The sequence below is a fragment of the Rosa chinensis genome, chromosome 7 (assembly GCF_002994745.2).
Source record: "Rosa chinensis cultivar Old Blush chromosome 7, RchiOBHm-V2, whole genome shotgun sequence".
In the NCBI taxonomy this organism is placed as follows: Eukaryota; Viridiplantae; Streptophyta; class Magnoliopsida; order Rosales; family Rosaceae; genus Rosa; species Rosa chinensis.
Window position 1 is genome coordinate 29,844,473 of NC_037094.1, and position 19,873 is coordinate 29,864,345.

The 19,873-nt window shown below is 39.8% G+C and overlaps 1 long non-coding RNA gene and 1 pseudogene across 1 annotated transcript; both read right to left on the reverse strand.

Moving 5' to 3' along the window:
* Nucleotides 1-6,226: 6,226 nt before the first annotated feature.
* LOC121050563 lies at nucleotides 6,227-7,067 on the reverse strand. Its single transcript, XR_005803461.1, has 3 exons — nucleotides 6,889-7,067; nucleotides 6,758-6,808; nucleotides 6,227-6,522 (listed from the first exon to the last, which is right to left on the reverse strand). It is a non-coding gene; the product is annotated as an uncharacterized LOC121050563 (long non-coding RNA).
* A 5,530-nt stretch (nucleotides 7,068-12,597) lies between these two features.
* LOC112177757 lies at nucleotides 12,598-18,451 on the reverse strand (annotated as a pseudogene).
* Nucleotides 18,452-19,873: the final 1,422 nt, after the last annotated feature.

Below are 19,873 nucleotides of genomic sequence, written 5' to 3' on the forward strand. Positions count from 1 at the left end.
TTAGAAATTTCTGAGCATAATCGCTTCCAAGAGGTATTGGATTAGATCGAAACAATGACATAAGTGGTCGATCATAAATTCTCTACAAACTCTAAGTTTGGAGATCTCAACAAGCTCCAAGCTTGGCTTAATTAGGTCTCCCCTATGATGAAGAAAGCGGGGTAGAAGAAGGGAGTTTGCAAGTCCCCGAGAAAAAGAAGAGAAATTGAATAAAAACAAAAAAAAGGAAATGTAAAAATTACTTCGAAATAGGTTGCTAGAAAATTTGGCCGGAAAAAGTGGCTGGAAAAGTCACCTGCAGTGGCCTGAAAAGTGGCCGGCGGTGACCTGTCGCTGGAGCTTACGTGGCACCGGAGCTGACGTGGCTCGATGACTTGGTATGCTGACGTGGCAGTAAGCTGCGCTTTACTTCTTCCCTTTTTTTTTCTTTTCTTCTTTTGCCCTTTTTTCTGCTGGCCGGTTCTGCAACCTCTAGACCTGTTTTTTGAGTTCTACTTCCGATTCCTGAATCTTGGGGTCGAGACGTTGGTTGGTGGAAAAATTTGGTAGCAATCGGAGGTTCAAAAGGTGGTGAACCGGTGCAGAGATCCCCTTTTTTCTTCTTGGAAGGCTAGTTCGATACTTCTGGTGGTCAGTTCGATGGTTTTCCGGCCGGTTTCAGTGGTTCCGCTACCGGTTCTGGAATCTTGGGATTGAGGGCTTCAATATATGCGGCGGTGGTGGTTAGGGTTTAAAGGCTACGAATTTAGGGTTTCAGGATTAAGGCTTCGTGCTGATAACGTGTTTAAGGAAAACTGAAATTGGGAGAGAATTGAGTCGTGCTTTCATTGATAATAAGGGCCTCTTTATATAGAGGATTACAAGATATAGAATCAGAGTTGTACAAGGAAAGATAATCGCACAATTAATCGGATATCTATGAATATCTCCGAGAATATCTTTAATTCAAAACCCTATTGCAACTAGGTCAACTAACCTAGAGTTTGGGCTAGACACATATTCTGGATTTACTTGAACAGAGTAATATTATTAACGAGGATTTTTTTTTTGGGGGGGGTACCATGTTACAGGTTGGGGTGGGTACGTGAATGAGGAATGAAGTCAGGTATGGGAATGGTAATTTAGTCCTCATACCCTACCCTCCCTATTGTCATCCCTAGCTGTTGGCCTTTCAAATGATGCAAATTGAAAAGTCGTCATATCATGTTTTTGCTCTAAAAAGTATATATAGAAACTACTTGACAGAAACAAAAAGATATTTTGTTAATAAATTCAGGAAGAAAATGTCAATTACATGTGTGGTTCATGATATCACAATATTAAAAATATAAACACACAACACATTTTGAAAAATTAGAATGCGACCTGTTGTCGGCATAAAAAAGTTAAACTTGGTTTTGTTTCATCTTTCATCGACATAAGTCGTTCTTGAATACTATTGTACACGTACAGGTATGAATAGATCATCAAGTTACTAGCTAATCGGTAGCCAGAAGCTTAACATTCCTATATAGGCATTCCCCCGATATACTGATGCAAATGACTCCATATTCTATTCCATGTTCTTATTAGTTGAATTAGTTGCAGCTGGCCGGCTAGAAAGAAGGTGTTGGAAAGTAGAGTATTTTAATTGGAAAAGTTGTACCATATGGTTACATAAATGTATAAGCTAGATCGATGCAATAATACGTAGATGTATAATACAATTAGCCTACTACAAAAGCTCATCTGCATTAATGTAGTGATTGGAAGCCCAGCCTTGTAACTAGTGTGCTAATTGAAACCAATCTTGCTTTTCAGGTGAATTGACAATTGGGTTGGGCTGAAGTCTTAGTCCTGACTCCTAATTGAAGTTCGCTTGAGTTTGGGTTCGGGCTTGGATTATTAATTAGCCTTTGGGCTTTTCTCTGTTGAAATGGAATGAGAAGAAGGTTGAGGTTGTGCCTTTAATTAGTAAATAAAGGGAAAATCTACATCTATCGATCACTATCAGGAGTAGGGCTGGGCACGGGCCGAAATTGTGGTAATCCTAATCCCGGGCCTAGAATAGAAGTTCGGTACAGGCCGTTACGGTTCGGGTCATTTTGAGAATTGATCCCGACAAGCCTCAACTCGATTGGTAATGGGTGGGGACAGGAACAGGAAAAAGAAAAAGAAAAAGGACAGGTTCCTAAAATTTACCAGGCATTTCTACTTTTCCATTACTTCAACCCTGCAATCAAATGACCATCCAAAAAAAAAAAGTGAACAGTGTAAATAACCTCGTGAATAACCAACGGATGAACTTGCTCTTAGAGTGATAGAGGATAACGCATGATTATATATTAACACGTGTATGTGGTTCAGGACAATTTAATTCGTCTGTGAAATGTAATGCCATGTCATTTATCACGTCAGCCTGTTGTATGTTGACATAATTCAAACAATAAATCTGAACCATTGAATATTTTTAAATCTAATGGCTCACAAGGTGTGTCAAAATTTGTGTAAAAAAAGGTGTCCCTTGATCCGGACCCTAGAAATGTATATACTCAAGTCAGTAATCAAAATATAAAGTAAGGAAGAAATTAAGGATGTAATTGATTATGATAAACTCAAAATGAATTGATTTTTTAGCTTAATATTTCAAATACAAATGGATGATAAGATTAAGCAAGATACTTAATTTAACTCTCCATAATAGAAGGGCATATTAGATATATCAAAGAATGAGAAAACTATTAATTATAGACATATACCCTATATGGAAGGTTTGCTTATGTAGAATGAGTGTAAATTGAAAGAAAAATATCTATGGGTTCTTCTATTGAGAAGCTTATATTTTTGGGTTTATATCTAATTTTCTCAAAAAACAAAGCATCACAACTAATTGGAAATTGGTGTTGGCATAAACATCGCATCATCATGTGAATGTGAAAAGATACAGATACCTGCTACAATCAACCTTTTAAAGGCCTTGAAGCATAGCAACAAGATGCTTGCTCGTTCCTCCGATCAACCAAAACTGCTCATTCGTCTGCTACTCTTCTAGTTCACATCCACACCACTCGATCCCTTGAAGCACAACAACAAGATGCTTGCTTGTTCCTCCGATCAACCAAAACTGCTCATTCGTCTGCTACACTTCTAGTTCACATCCACACCACTTGATCTTGAGAACAGCAAGAATAATGTGGGCCGATGTGATACTGATAACCAGCTAAATGGAAGGTTATGTTGAGGGCCGGTATAGAACGTACTATATATGAATTGTCCTGAAATGAGTGAGAGTGCTGGAAGAAAGAAGTGGTAAATTAGGCTACATTCAAACACCGAGGTAAGCTATCCTTTGAAATTTCATTTCGCGTTGAAAGAGCATTGTTTTAACTCAGACACGAGAAACACAAAAGCCTCACCTGGGAGTCATACGAGGTTAATTGGCATTAGCTTTGGTGTGTACTGTGTACACATATGCGAATAAGTATAAAGCCATACTCGTAAGTCGTATCTTAGGCGCCAAAACCAAACCAAGCCTATTATCTAAAAATTAAGAACACCTTGTCCTCGAAGAAAAAATTGTCCCAACAATCTAGTTGCCTAAACACGCACTTGGTTTTACAAGGAAAAAGAAAACTCGATGATCACCCAATGGACCCATGCATGACCAACTCAGGACCAAAAAGACTCAATCCCAGTAACTATCCACATCACAATTGCCCAAACCTCCTGCCACCAATCTCGAATCAGATTGTCAACCGACTCCCTTCAGCCACCCATCGCGGCAAAGCCGCTTCGCACTAGCTAGTACTTGACATTAAATTCCGAAGGCACCTTAACAACCATTGGTGGTGACCCATGACAACTACAAATGGTATTCACTACAAGGATTTCCATTGATCTAAGGGGATACGTACATTCCCACATTCATCCCTTTTTATTCTTGAAATTTTGGAATTTTTCCAACAATATATTTTGACAGCAAGGAACTTTATTGGAAATTTTCATAAGAAAATATTTTGACAAACCGTGGTTTGAGGCAGGGTCTTGTGTAGGGTTGCTTGACCATTAGCATGCTTTGAGCTCTTTAGACAAAATTTAGCCCTAAAAAACGCATCAACTATACTCCTAAAAAGGGAAATCACTAGGAGCTCCTAAATCTGAAGAGGTAGAAAATGAATTTTAAGGGATCTTAAAACATTAAATATTTAACACATCAACTATACTTCCAAATTTTTTTTTTGGAAATATTAAAGAGTTTCTGTAAAGTAGAGAAAACCCTAAGCTACGCCCTTGTGGTTGTGACGCCGCCCGCTAAGGCCCTGTCCCATCGTTCAGGCCACCATGCTGCAAGGCAACATTCTTGTTTGGAACTGCAGAGGTATCGTCAACCTTGAAACACAACGTGCTTTGATCGATTTGGTCCATGCCAAGAGGCCGTATCTCATCTTCTTGGCTGAAACCCTAGCAACACCCCAACTCATCAATTCTTTGACATCTCGCCTTGGTTTTGTGGATAATATTTGCGTTCCAAAAGGGCCCGAATAGCAGAGGGTGGCTCTGCTATGGAGTTCGGAGCTTCATGTTAACCTTCGCATAAAATCTCCACATCATATTAACGCTGATGTAAGGGAGGCAGGAACTAATGATGTGTGGAGATTTACTGGGATATATGGCTTTGCTGCACAAGAGGATAGACATCGAACATGATCCTTGATTGAAACCCTAGCTGCAGAAGTGTGTTCATTCCCATGGTTGATGGCTGGGGACTTCAATGAGCTCATGACCATGGCTGATAAATCAGGTGGTCCTCCTAGAGCACTTGCTGCAATGGTGCAATTCCGTCATACTATGGAAGCTGCAGGGCTGGTGGATATGGGGTTCTATGGCTGTAGGTTTACTTGGTTTAATAAATTTACCTAGGAACGGCTGGATCGGTGTTTTCAATCTGGGTCGTGGAAAAATCTCTTTCCCTTGAGTAGAACGCTCATATTACCTCCTTCTGATTCAGATCATAACCCTTTGTTGGTTGAGGTGCGAGCTATGCGTGAGTCACATCGCAAGCGAGGCAAGCATTTTCGCTTTAAGGAGTTATGGCATGGGAATGAACAGTGTACCGAAATCATCAAAAGGCACTGGTCATCTCCATTAACCGGGAATATGCTACAGCAGATGAGAACCAAGATCCAGGCCATGGGTCAAACGCTAATGCAATGGCATAGCACTGAATTTCAAAGACACAAAATTGAGCTACATGAAATTCAGGAGAAGCTGCATGATATTATGCGCCAACCTTATTCTCCTTGGCAGTATGAAGAGCAGAGTGAGAAGGTTACATATGTCCAACAAAATTAACTCCTATCACAGCAGGAGAAATATTGGAGACAAAGATCAAGGGCTATATGGTTAAAAGATGATGATCGGAATTCTGCTTACTTTCACCGTAAGGCATCTAACAGGAAAAGTAGAAATACCATACGTGGCCTGCAGAATGAGGAAGGGGTGTGGACAGATGATCTGAAAGAAATTCAGCATTTATTGCTTGACTTTTACAATATGACCTTTACTTCTGAAGGTATAGATGATGCTGCAATCTCTGAGGTCTTTCGAGCCACTCCAATGAAAGTCACTTCCATTATGAATGATGATTTGAACTCACCATACTCGGACAAGGAAATAAAAACGGCCTTGTTCCAAATGCATCCTTCTAAAAGCCCAGGACCCGATGGTATGTCTCCCTTCTTTTTTTAGAAATACTGGCACATTGTTGGCTTGGATGTATGTGTTGCTATTTGTAATTTCTTGGAAAATGGTGAGATTTGGAAGGAGTCTAATCACTACACCATAAAGTCTCATCTATAGCATTCGAAAAACGCTATGGTAGGATTCAATACGCTATGTCTGCCCCAGCTATAGTAGGTACAAGGTCAGTCATAGCGTTTTCGGAAACGCTATGAAAAATTCTGCATCTATAGCGTTTCACAAACGCTATGAAAAATTCCGCATCTATAGCATTTGTATAAGATTCAATAGCGCTTAATAAACGCTATTGTTAAACAATCAATAGCATTTCCAAAACGCTATTAAACAATCAATAGCATTTAATAAATGTTATTAATACCTATGTCATAGCTATTAGAAAATGCTATATACAATATTTGATAGCACTCAATGGTCCTGCTATCCAACATCTTTAAGTGCTGTCAAAAGTACACAAATGAACAATTACATAATTTCAGAAGCAATCGAAATAGAATGTGTTAACATTCATAAATTAAAAACTACTACATTGTCTCAGCCAAAGCTGTTTTCCTTTTGTACAAATGATGCAAATCATACTAAAAACAAAAAGCCTTTATAAAGACACTAATATGTTACTCCTAGCACATGCTTTCTTTCATCTATACAGAAGTGTGAGGACTAGATACTAGTTTCAAACAAAAGGCTGATGGAGTGGAAAGTAGTTAACATAAAACCATCGTTATCCTGTAAGCCACTAAGCCTCATTGCAAAGTTATATCGAATAGACATACAGCAAGCTCAGTTCTGCAATAGACAATACACAACAGACACCCTTAGTTAGAAGTCACAACATTGAAGACCTGAGCTATTAAGGAACTGAAAGCAAATGGTAATGCACAATTAAAATTCAAACTACAATATTAAATAATAATGCATCTAAATGTTTGCACACTATAGGACATCTTTATGGAGAAAACAATGCAGATATAGTCATTAAAGGAAAAAACTGACAAGTATAAAATGGAGAAAATAATCAAACCTGGAAGTGGGGAAGGATTCTATGCTCCATAGTAGGAAGCCATCCTTCCACCTGTAGCAGAAATTAGACTGTATGATGGAGAATATATAACAGTAACGTCAAAAAGTAGCTAAGACAAATCATATACTTACCAACTAGGGGCTTGACAATCGTAATATATTGGTCGAATACATCCCTACAACCTTCTGCATTGGGATTCCAACCTTCTCCAATTCAACCTGTATGGATATATATTAGCAGAACATACTACCTTCACCAGTTAAAGACCCATCCTTTAATACGACATTATCATGTACCTTTTGTGCTACCTTCACTAGTTAAAGACCCATTCTTTTATCATGGGATTTGGGGGAGATTGAGAGATAGAGTCCCTAGGATTAGTGTAGAAAAGATCACCCACTAGTGAATACTTAATGTAGTGATGTGATACCATTTCTGTTTGAACAACAAAGAGGGAAGTGCTTTCGTCAAATCGATAACAGGATGGTCAGATCATACTATCATCCCTCAGAAAGAATTGCTCAGATCCCAGTAAGTGAGGCATTTTAATTAGGTTGTGTTGTAAATACACTGGCTAAACCTATTGATGGTCGAAAATGAAAATTATAAAATTATAAGACAAGAGCACAAAATAACTAATAATATGAATAATAAAAAGGAGTATTATCATACATATATTTCATGTAGAAAGGGACAAGCTGTCCTTCCAATCCAAGCTAAGTATCATCAGTAATCTAGAAGACCTGAACAACGTTGATTTTGAAAGTACAACACAAAAGATTAGTGATAATGTACATAGAGCCCGAGAAGCTCGAGTAGTAAATTTATAAGGAAGAAATATATAATACAGATTATGGGGCTTCTGGCCATGGGAAATACCATATTGTACGCTGATTAAACTAGAGACCAATGTGAATACATACCATTACCCTATGCTCTAAAAGATATGCAATTGGTATTACAATGGACACATAAAAGCCTCATGTGGTGAAATTATTTTCTGTTTTAGTGTTAAATTAACAAGTAGGAATGATATATATATATATATATATATATATATATATATGAAATAGAAAAGAGAGAAATAAGGGAAACATATGAAAAGGAAGACATGGAATAATTTACAAAAATAAAAATGTAAAACCATTTTAGATTGCTTTGGTAAGTCATTTTAATTTTTACCCATTCTCCTTCTCTTTATAATAAGTCTCACCTCTTTACTGACTCTTATTTTTCTCACTTTCACTCATTCAATTACAGACACAATAGACCCTAGGAATACTCCAACTTACACTGCCTCTTGAGAAAAGAATTATTAATTCCAAGACTCCACGGATCACTTTAGATTAAGCCTATAACCAAAATGCTTTCAAACTCATGAGAAGACCAAGGTCTCGGCTTTCAACCAAGTAAAAATATTAACTACATCAAATAACAACAGAATTATTTCAAAGTTAAAGTGGTTCCACTTGATCATTGGATATTCAGAAGATTAACAACATAAAGAAGTGGTTCAAAAGGATCTGCTTTTGAGATTAAGAAAAGGAGGCATCTACCAAGCTAGTAGGTTGTAGTTGTAGAGTCACAGTGGCAATCAGAATATCAGTATGTTGACTTATGTAACTCGACAAAAGAAATACAGATCGAAAAGAACAATAACATTAGATGCACTTGAATGGCAAATGACCAATAAAAAGAGTTTACATCGGCATACAGGACAATCCAAAATAAAGGGAATCATGCCAATCAATACAAAATAGTGATTGGAGCAATGCAGCAGGGCAACTGGGAAAAGAACACTAATTCATTAGCAACAAAGTAGCAGCAGGACACAATCAACAATCCCCAACCTACACAACCTATAGCATTGATTAATAGATCTCTATCATTTGTTGAATAAAATTTTTCATGTAACCCATTATCAAAACCACGTAAATTACCTGAAAGGTTAAAGAGATTGCAGAAATTAATATCCCCAAAAGTCTTCAGACAAACCCTAGAATTCAATTACCTTATATGAACCAAAAAACAACACTGAGGCAGAGAAAATAGAAAGTGAGAGGAGGTTCGGAGGACTTACCAGATTCATCCTCTCCCTCATCTACCGTCTATGCCTCCTTTCAATCTACGTCTCTCTCTGTCATAGTTTAATTGATGTCGTCCTCTCCCTTCTGGAAATCTTTCATATTGAGCTTTCGTTCACTCAGACGGAATGGACACCGATGTCATTCGAAGAGTTGTGACTGAGAAAAGGAAGAAATGGTTAGACTGTAGGTCGAGCAGAGTCTCTGCAGAGAAATGATATTAAACCAGACTGACTTTTGGCGAAAAAATTTTGGCCGCGAAAGAATGTTTTTCATTAAACTTAAAACCCCCGCGCTTCTTTTTATCATTGCCGCTCTCATTTTTGGTGTGTAACCTTATTTTGACAGCGTTTCAAAAACTATAGCGTTATAGAATAATAACCAACTTCTATAACGTAGCATTTGTGGAAAAAACGCTATAGTGAAATGCTATAGATGAGATCTTTTCTTGTAGTGAATTTTACTCACATCTGTCTCACTTCATGCACTAACTCAAGACCTAGGAAGAAGGTTTTTTCTCTCTTAAACTAGACATCAATAAAGCTTATGATCGGTTGGAATGGCCTTTTCTACAAGCCATGCTAGTAAAACTTGGTTTTTCATCCAGGTGGATTACTATGGTAATGAGTTGTGTCACCTCTGTCAGTTATGCTATTCTTGTACAGGGAGAACCTTCTGCTCCTATATACCCTACTAGGGGCATCCGACAGGGTGACCCTTTGTCACCATACCTATTCATCTTGTGTGCTGAAGGTTTATCTGCATTGATCTCACAAGTAGTTGATTTCGGTACTATTAGGGGTTTGAAAATGTGTCCGCAAGCTCCTATATTGCATCATCTATTCTTTGCAGATGATAGCACATCTTATTTGGCGCTGCTACAGTTGATGAATGTCTAGCCTACAGAAACATTTTGAACACTTATGAAAGGGCTTCTGGACAGAAGGTAAATTTTCAAAAGAGTAGTGTGGTTTTTTCGCGAAATTTTCATGTTGACACTCAAGCTACACTTGCAGCCATATTAGAAGTTGAATGTGTGGAAGAACATGATAGATACTTAGGCCTCCCAATGCGAGTAGGCAAATCAAAGACCCAAATTTTTCAATACATTAAAGAGAAATTGTCCAAGAAGCTAGAGAATTGGAAAGCTAAGATTCTAAGCTGTGGAGGTAAAGAACTTCTTATAAAAGCGGTTGCTCAAACTATGCCGCTTTATGGTATGAATTGTTACTTATTGCCAAAGACGTTATGTGATGATATCCACAAGCTTTGTGCCTCTTTCTTTTGGGGTGACACGACTGGAAAAAAGAAAATTCATTGGAGGAGTTGGGAGAGGCTTTGTCTCACAAAACATGAAGGAGGTATGGGTTTTAAAAATATCTATGCATATAATCTTGCTATGTTGGCTAAACAAGGTTGGAGGCTAGTCACCAATCCTACTTCACTCATTGCTCGCCCATAAAAAGCAAGGTATTTTCCACATTGTGATTTTTGGCAAGCTGATCTTGGTGAGGCACCCTCCTTCTCTTGGCGAAGTATTCTTGTAGGAAGACTGGTGTTGAAAGTTGGCACTAGATGGCAAATTGGTGATGGTACGAAGGTGCATATTTGGCATGATCAGTGGGTACCAAATTGCTCCCAATTTCTTATTTCAAGGCTTGCACTCTCTTCATTGGAATATGTTGCAGATCTTATTGATTCAAACACTAGGCAGTGGATACCGAATAGAGTACAGGCTGTCTTTCACCCCACAGTAGCCATTAAAGTTCTGAGTCTTCCACTTAGACAACAAAATATGCCAGACAAACCCTACTGGTCCTTGGAACGTAGAGGTTGGTTCATGATCAAGAGTGCATACTGGGTGGCACGAAAACAGGTTCTAGCTAATGCTCTAGCGTCCTCCTCCAATGGTGATCCATATCGAGAGTAGCGGCGGAGACTTTGGAAAGCAAAAGTACCAGGTAAAGTTCAAATATGTGTATGGAGAGCATGCTCTAATTTGTTACCTCCAAGAGAGCGACTAATGCTTAAAGGCTATGAGGGAGAGCTCAAGTGCCTTCTATGCAATCACCACCTGGAGGACACTGCCCACATCTTCTGTAAATGGCCTACAGCCTTCACTCTATTATCTCAAGCTCAGGTTCATCTTCAGAATTCTTTGCTTCCTCAAATCAACTTCAAAGATTGGATGTTGGAACAAGCTTTAAATCTCAAGATGGAGAATTTTGAGAAGCTATTGTTGCTTCTATGGGGACTATGGACCAATCGTAATACAAAATTGTGGGAGGACAATGCTAGGAGTGCTGTGGACATCTTCCTTAGTTGTATGACGTGGCTACAGGAGTTCCAGCGATCGCGGACTAGTGATGCAGCACCAAAGCAACCTGGTACACGTACTTGTCTACCTGCTAATGAATCCACTTTGAAACTAAATATTGATGTGGCATTTGTGCCTCACCTAACAAAGGGTGGAGTAGGAGGTATTCTACGAAATTCTAAGGGTGAAGTTCTTGCTGCATTTCAGAAGGTTGTTCAATATGTGAGCTCTGCTTTTCACGTGGAACTCTTTGCCATACAAGCTGGGTTGGAACTCATCAAGAGGCACAATTACCGGTCTGTGATTATTGAGACGGACTGTCAAGTAGCAGGGCAAGATATCTCTAGTGCTTCTCCAGTCCACACAGAATATGGGACGTTGATTGATGACATCCAAGCTTCCCTAACAACCTTGCAGCAGGTACAAGTATGCTTGCTCCCCAAACTTGCAACCTTGCAGCACATTGACTAGCTAGTATAGCTTTTGATTCTGATATTTGTAATACTTGGCTGAACTCCATTCCGGAGTGCATCCGAACCATTGTACAACAGGAGACCCCTCGTCCTTAATTCTATAAAGCTGAGTTTTGTTTTGCCTTAAAAAAAAATATTGATTTTTTTTTTCTTGATAAATATTTTTTTAAAAGAAGTCAGATTTCATAAATAACTTAAAACATTACAATGTATTGGAATGATGGGTTGTGGCCTCAATAATATGACACACATTCCTACCAAATTCTTTAGTTACAGGTCCGTCACTATTGGTAAGTACTTAAGCCGAAAACGCCCACCCCTAACCAATTTTTCAACCATAGCCGCTGGCACGATTCGATTGATGCGATGCACATGCACGTGAGATCGTTCCCCCAACCACCTGAAGCAAGTTAAAGCAGTAATCACATCACAGTTGTCGCCACTAAGAAAAGAATGTAGTTGCTCGCAACAATAAAAAAGAAATAAGAGCTCGTCCTACTGCAACTACCACATACCGACAAGGCTGAGAACCAACACCGGCATGGGAGCGCCACTGGATAAGGAAACCGGCCCCTTGAGAAACAAAACCACAAACTTTGGCTAAAAGTTCATGAGGTGTGTTTCTAATAACTATTACTTTTAGAAGAAAATAATATTTATGGCCCTAAAGTGTTGATCATGTTCCCTTCAAAGAAAAAAAAGTGTTGATCATGTTACCTTCAAGAAAATAATATTTAAGGCTCCTATATGTATAAGCTCTTGATTTAACTTTTAACTATTTCCTTCAACAAACTAATTTGTTGAAAAAATGGAGAGTACCATTTTGGATGTCTAAAGAAAATAACCAGAATATATAACTATGAGATGTAATCAATTATTTCTTTTAATAATCTTTTTTTTTTTTACACAAAAGAGAGAGTTATCATATCTCTCTCAAAGAAACCCTAAGGGTCTACAGTGGCGGCTTCAACTAAGAGCTTGCTCTCGTCTGGCGGCGGCTATGGTATTCGGGTGGACCTTTTGGCCTCACAAATGACGCGTGATCTGCTGCTAGACGGGACTTGATGCTAGCGTTCCGGAGGTTCGGGTGTGGGTGTTGCTCGATAGTTTTTGCAAGTGGTTTTTGGCTCCAAGTCGACGGAAATCTTTGGGATGGGTGTAGTTATTGTGGGTCTCGGTCCAGATCGACGGCGTTTGGACAGTGGAGCGTTGGGTCGTGGCATCATGGAGGTTTCGACTTCGACGACAGCGTAGGATCATGGTGCGCTGGGTCGTGGTGGGTTTCCGTGGTAGTGTTTGCGTTGTGACGGCAGGAATCCAGCTGGAGCGAGCATGGGCATAGTGGCGGCTGAGGACGGGTTTGGAGATGGAAGTTTGGTCTGGGCCAATCTCGGCTTGTTGGGCTTTGGTGGGCCTGCTTTCGGAGCTTCTTGGGACAAAAATTTGATGGGCTAAGGTTTTGCTCTCAGCACATCCCTATGTTTTTAGTTTGTCTAATTACAATAAAGTTCCTTTTTTTTTTAAGAGTAATAACTTTTATTTAATAACTCAAAGAGGATTACAAACTGGAAATCAAAGTTGCAAAACTATCTCCACAACATCCATCCCTTCTACCACTACTTGTTACGGGACCATCATCGTCGATGACTTACATGAGCCAAAGAGCCCCAACCCCTAACCAACAAACCCGCCCTTCAACCTGGGCTACATGTTGAGCAACCATATGAGCTGCCCTATTCACCTCTCTAGGACTAAAAACCATCCTTGCATTTTGGAATCTCCCCAAAAACCTTTGGACTTCCCATGCAACAACCCCATCAGCTGACATGCAATCTTCCTCCCTAGAAAGCATATTTACTACCCGTCCAAACAATCACACTCTACTACCAGAGCCAGCCAGCCCTTCTCCAAGGCAAACTCCAAGCCAATTTTGATAGCAAATAATTCTGCTATACGGGGAGGAATATTAAATCTCAATCGCTGCCCCACCACACCAACAAAACAACCTCTATTATCTCTAAACACAGCCCCGGCGCCCTCCTGAGCCCCTCCAGGAAACACCGATCCATCACTATTCATTTTAATTATACCTAGGGAGGGAGGGGACCATCGACAGCCAAACCTTTGAACCGCTCCATCACGTGTGTCACCACTTGTCACATTCATAGCTTCCACCACAAGAATGCTCTGCCAAACCGCCACTGCTACTTCATATAATACATTACTGGGCTTTGCATGCTCTCCATGCACCAAGGCATTACGTTCTTTCCAGTTGATCCACAATATTGTAATAAATAACCTTAACTCATCTACCTCCAAGACATTCACCGCATGTTGATGTAAAGAGAACAATGTAGGCGACTGACCAGGATTCAACTTAGCATAAAACCCCGCCCTCTCAAGCACCACAACACAATTACCATAACTCCAGGTTGTGTGTGAGGGCGTTTCATCACCTTGTTGACATTGCTGACAAATCGCATCCTGAGTAATCCTGCGTTTGAATAAAGATGCCTTACATGGCACAAAACCCAAAGAACAGCGCCAAAGGAAGTGTAACATCTTTGGAGGCAATTTAAGCTTCCATAGATGTCTCCAGTACTCCACCAACTCAGGAGCAACTTCCCCTAATGTCTCCCTTTCATGATCAAGTTTCAAAGCCAACCAATACCCACTCTTCACTGAATACTTCCCACTACGATTAAGATGCCATATCAACTTGTCCGGAGCTGTCGTAGTGTCACACCCCGGACTCGATGTCGGTGGATTTTAAGCACATGACCCTGAATCTGAGGTGAGAGTGTTATGAAGCAGAATGTAAATAAGCTCTTCCTTCTAGTCTCTTCATTCTAGGCTCGTCCAATTGACTTCGGCTCTTCAAAACCTAAGTACTTCTTTGCAAAAGGTATTAGAGATGGGTGGGTGAGCAAAACCACGCGCTCAGTGAGTAGATCATGTAATATGCCAGTAAATCCATGTCATTTTACACACGCTAGAAAGCAGTATATCGTATACACATCAATTCACAGCAATTCATCACATCGCATCATCCTTTCTTATTGATTATCCTTCAATTTAGTGTACCCCACGGGAACCCTAATGGCCTTCTCTAGCCCTATACCACCGTGTGACACATCCTTACCTCAGCATAATCAATCAAGAAGTTCTCATGTTCCATGACTGGTCAAACAATGGATCCAACATATAATATATATAAACTCCGCATATTTCGCAAATAGACATGCTTCACTTAAAAATAGAGAGATATTTCGTAAATAGATAAAATCATGCTTTTCCACCATTTTTGTAGAAAATAAGAATATTTAAAACATATTACACAAACCCACTCACCTCGATAATACGAATCGCCTCCCAGAATACCGATCGTAAACCGAGCCTCCTAAAATGAGCATTCTAGAAACAACCATTGGATCTAACTCAAACCTTTATGGATAGGAAGATGATATCAAAACAAATTGTTAGCCTTTCGCGGATCCTGAATTGGAGTTACGGTTTAGAAGATATGACAAAAACAAGTTCTAGAGAGAAGCTAGAGAGAGAGTTAGAGAGAGAAGCTCTCACCGAAAAAAAATGGGTACGGAAGAAGAAATTGTTGAATCCTATATATAGGGAGAAAGGACCAATAAGGAACAACCATGTGTCAACACTTAAACCATTCACCATCATTCTTATGCCACTTGTCAAACATATAGCAAACTTTGTCTAAACAAGTGACATGTGTCCCATGACTGTTGTAATTGTAAGTGGCACGTATGGCTGCTACTCCTTGGTGACCAAGTCATGCTTTAGGGCTTAGGCCAATAATGAGTCACCACGTCGCCATCTAATTTGCTTTGCATCCAAATTTTAAAAATTCCTTAAAAATAGCTCGGGAACCCGAAAAATTCACTGAAAAATGCTACGAACTCGTGGCGATGTCTACTTTCCATTTCCAACCTCAAAAACAAAATTTGACTAACTTCAAAATTCGGGATCTCATACGTAGGGACAATTGGAATTTGCACCACAACATCTCTTTCCCGAGCATCACACACAAGCTGCATCATTTCACCGTTCCATACACCCCCGTTAGTGACTAGATCAGCTACTCTCAATTCACAGTCAACCCCATTCTTCAACCCAGTTCTAAAACTCTCCAATGAAGGGACCCAAGGATCATGAAACACCCGAACTGTTTGTCCATTACCAACCCTCCACCTCAGACCTTGCTGCAACAGCTCCCGACCCCAAACAAAGGACCGCCATAGTAAAGAAGAATTAGACCCAATAGTAGCTTCAAGAAAAGAGCCTCTGGGGAAATATCGTGCCTTAAGCATTCTAGCCACAAGAGAGTTTGGGGCAGTCAGAAGTCTCTACCCTTCGTTTTGCAAGTAAGGCCTGATTGAATAACTGCAAATCTCTAAAGCCCAAACCCCCTTCCTTTTTAGGGATACAAAGCTCCTTCCACCATCTCCAGTGAATCCCTCTACCCCCTGGTTTACCCCACCAAAATCTTGCGATACATCAATTAATACTCTCACAAGTACCCACCGGCAATTGGAACACCCCCATCGTATACGTCTGAATTGCCTGAGCCACCGACTTAATTAACATTTCTTTTCCACCCTTTGACAGAAGTTTGCCCTCCCAACCTTGGATACGATTCCAAACCCGATCCTCCAACCCCCTAAACACTCTCCGCTTATCTTTACCAACCATCGTAGGAAGCCCTAAATACCTTTCGTGACACGGAACTACCTTCATATCAAGCACATTACAACAATCTTGACGAATTAAATTTGAAGTTCTGGGACTAAAACTCAAGACTGACTTATCCGTATTAATCCGTTGCCTTGAAGCCTTCTCATATTTCTGATAAATCTCCTTCAACTTCATACAATCTCCCATAGATGCATCACAGAATACAAGACTGTCATCCACAAAAAACAGGTGTGACACCGAGGGAGCACCCCGAGCAATAGAAACCCCATGGATTGTTTTCTATCGTTCTGCCTTCTGAAGTAATGAAGAAAAACCTTCTTCCACTAAAAGAAACAAGTAGGGAGAGATTGGGTCACCTTGACGGAGGCCCCGAGTCTGGATAATCCTCCCAAATGGGTGCCCCTGAATCAGCACTGAATAAGTAACAGACGTGATGCACCTCATCACTAAATCAACAAATCTCCCTGGAAAACCCATAACTATCATCATCCTCTTTAAAAAACACTCCACTCGACACGATCGTAGGCTTTAGCCATATCAAGCTTAATATCCACTTTCTGCCTGCTCTTCCTCCCTCTACGTTTCAAGTTATGAATAATCTCAAAGGCTGCAGTTACATTGTCATGGATAAGTCTATTAGGAACAAAATCACTTTGAAAATCCGAGAAAACCCCTTACAACACATTTTTAAGCCGATTAGCCAACGCCTTCGAAATCAACTTATACAGAACATTACACAGACTAATTGGTCGAAACTTAGTGACCTTCTTCGGATTGGGAACCTTGAGGATTAACGCTATTAATGTCTGATTAAACATCTCCACCGAATCCTGCCCATTCAAGACCCCCAAGCAAGTTGAAGTCACCTCATCTCCCACCACTGCCCAATACTTCTAAAAAAACACCGGAGACATGCCGTCAGGTCCTGGAGACTTTGTTGGACCCATACCCTTCAGAGCTGCTTCAATTTCTAGTCTAGAGAAAGGTCTAGACAACACGTGTCCTTGTTGCACTGTAAGCTTATTTGTAACTGCATAAAAAATTTCCTCCTCCATCTGACCATTTTCTGAGGAAAATAACTTACAAAAACATGCCCCACCTCATATGAATCACTCCTCCATCTGCTATCCTCCCCAAGGATGCCCAAAATCCGATTCGACCTCCCACGCTGCTTGGCATACTGATGAAAGAATTTAGAGTTACGGTCACCATGTTTCAACCATTCCACTCTAGATCTCTGCTTCCACATAATCTCCTCCTTCTCTAGAATTTTGTCCAATTTAATCTCCACCTCCCGCCTTTGTTGCAACGTATTAACAGAAGGATACCTCCTCTGGAGCCCATCCAATTCCTCCCTTGTCTCCTTAACCAATCGACGCACACTCCCAAACTTCTCTCCTTCCCAACTTTTTAACTCACCAGCAACCACCTTCAGCTTATCAACGACAGAAGCCTGACCAGCGCCACCCCATGCATATTCAATCACTTGGCCATACTCTGCCTTCGTTGTCCACATCTCCTAAAAAAGAAACCTCCTTCGCCTCCTACCAAACACACCACTACCCTTCTAAGGCGGGTCATTCTCAATTAAAAGAGGACAACGGTCAGATGCCATAGTAACCAAGTGATGTGCAGTAAAACCTCCCCATTTTTGAATCAACGCTAAATTACCAAAGCCTCTATCAATCCTCTCCTTCACATTGGTATCCCCTTCCCGGCGATTATCCCACGTAAATTTATAACCAGTAAAAGCAAATTCAAAAAGGCCACAGATCTCCAAAGTCCTCCTGAACTCGTCAATCTGAAGTTGTGGCCTAATTACATCCCCAATCTTTTCGGAAATATCCAAAATCTCATTAAAATCCCCACAACGCAGCTAAGGGCCCTCCCACACTCCAGCCAACTGTTTCAGTAACTCCCAAGATAAATAACGTTGACTCGCATTAGGTTCACCAGAGAATCTAGTGACACGTGACTGAAACTCATCCTCCCATTTGACCACAACATCAATGTAGAAAAAAGACGACGAAAGAAAAGTAACATCAATATTCCTCTACCAAAGCATACATAACCCCCCAGAAACCCCCCCATTTTCCATCTCGGCTGCTCCCACCACGCTAGGGATACCCTCCAGAAGCATTACCTTCTTTGTACCTTTTTGTTCCCCCTCCAACTCATCTTTCTGACTTCCGCTTCCCACCCTCCACCGAGATTGAGTTCTCTTCAGTAGCTATATTAATAATCTCCAATTTCTTTCTATTAGCTGACACTTTTAAAAATCTTCGTCCCCCCTTGGATCCACCCACTTCCTTCTTTCCCATTAAGTTACCCAACTGGAACTGAAGATTCTCCTGAACTCCCTGAGTAAATAAAGTTGTATTAGAAACTCTCTATGTACTTCCAACGCCTCTAGAGTAGTACCGAAAGAGGGTATCCACTACCTCTATGTATTTAAATGTACAATGAGTAGGACTATATATACGTACCACTTGTGGATACTAGTGTACTACCACTAGCTTCTTGTCTGTCTATAAATGACAGCGGAATGGTATGTAACGGCATATTCTGGTTTGTGATGAATACATTATTTCACCCTTGTGGCATTACTAAAAAAAAAAAAAAATTCTTTTAATATTGAAATGTTACAAATGTAATTAGTAAGTAAAATTTATTTTTATTAACCAATTTATTAAAAAGATGATTTATGTACTCTATTCTTATTTCTGCAGCTGTGGGGCCCACCTCACCTGTTGTTAGGCCTAACCTCTCTATGGACCCGACAACGATTGTTTTCGAAAAAATCTCTTAGCCCTAGCTTGAAGGGCAAAGGAAAAAATATAGATAGGTGTGTTAGGAGCCTATTTACTATGTTTTACTATTCTCCATAGTTTATAGGCTCACTTTAAATAAGTGAGCGCTTAGTTCGAATATAGATGATCTGTTTTTATATATCACAATAGTTCTCTTACTACAACTTCTTGATCTGTCTAGTTGAAGGCAGCAGAAGAATATGTAATGGCCATCTTGGCATGCGTTAATAAAATCCACATTTCTTTCAAAAAAGAAAAATATGTGTGTGTGTGTGTCAGGAGTTGAAGATATCTAAGATCTTTCTGATGTGGTGGAAAACTTCTATTCATTAAGGCCTCATTTGGTTCACAGAATTGAGGCATCAAGAAAGGAAAACTTAATCCTTTCTTGTGTTTGAAATGCAAAAGGAACGGAAACACTTAATTTCCCGCAAGAAGGAAAAATAAGCAGGAAAGTGATTTCTTCCATATCCTAAGGGATTCATTTTCTCTTCTTATATCTTTGCAAATTTATTACTCACAATTCATTATTTTATTACATTAATTACAAATTTTTTAACAACTTTCTTGATAACTTTTCTTACATTACCAAACACGGGAATTAAAAGTTTACGGAAAATTTAATTTCTCATCCCATAAGAAATATTATAATTAAAGTAATTATTTTCCTTTTCACAAACCAAACGAGGCTTAAAAGTATGTAGAAACAC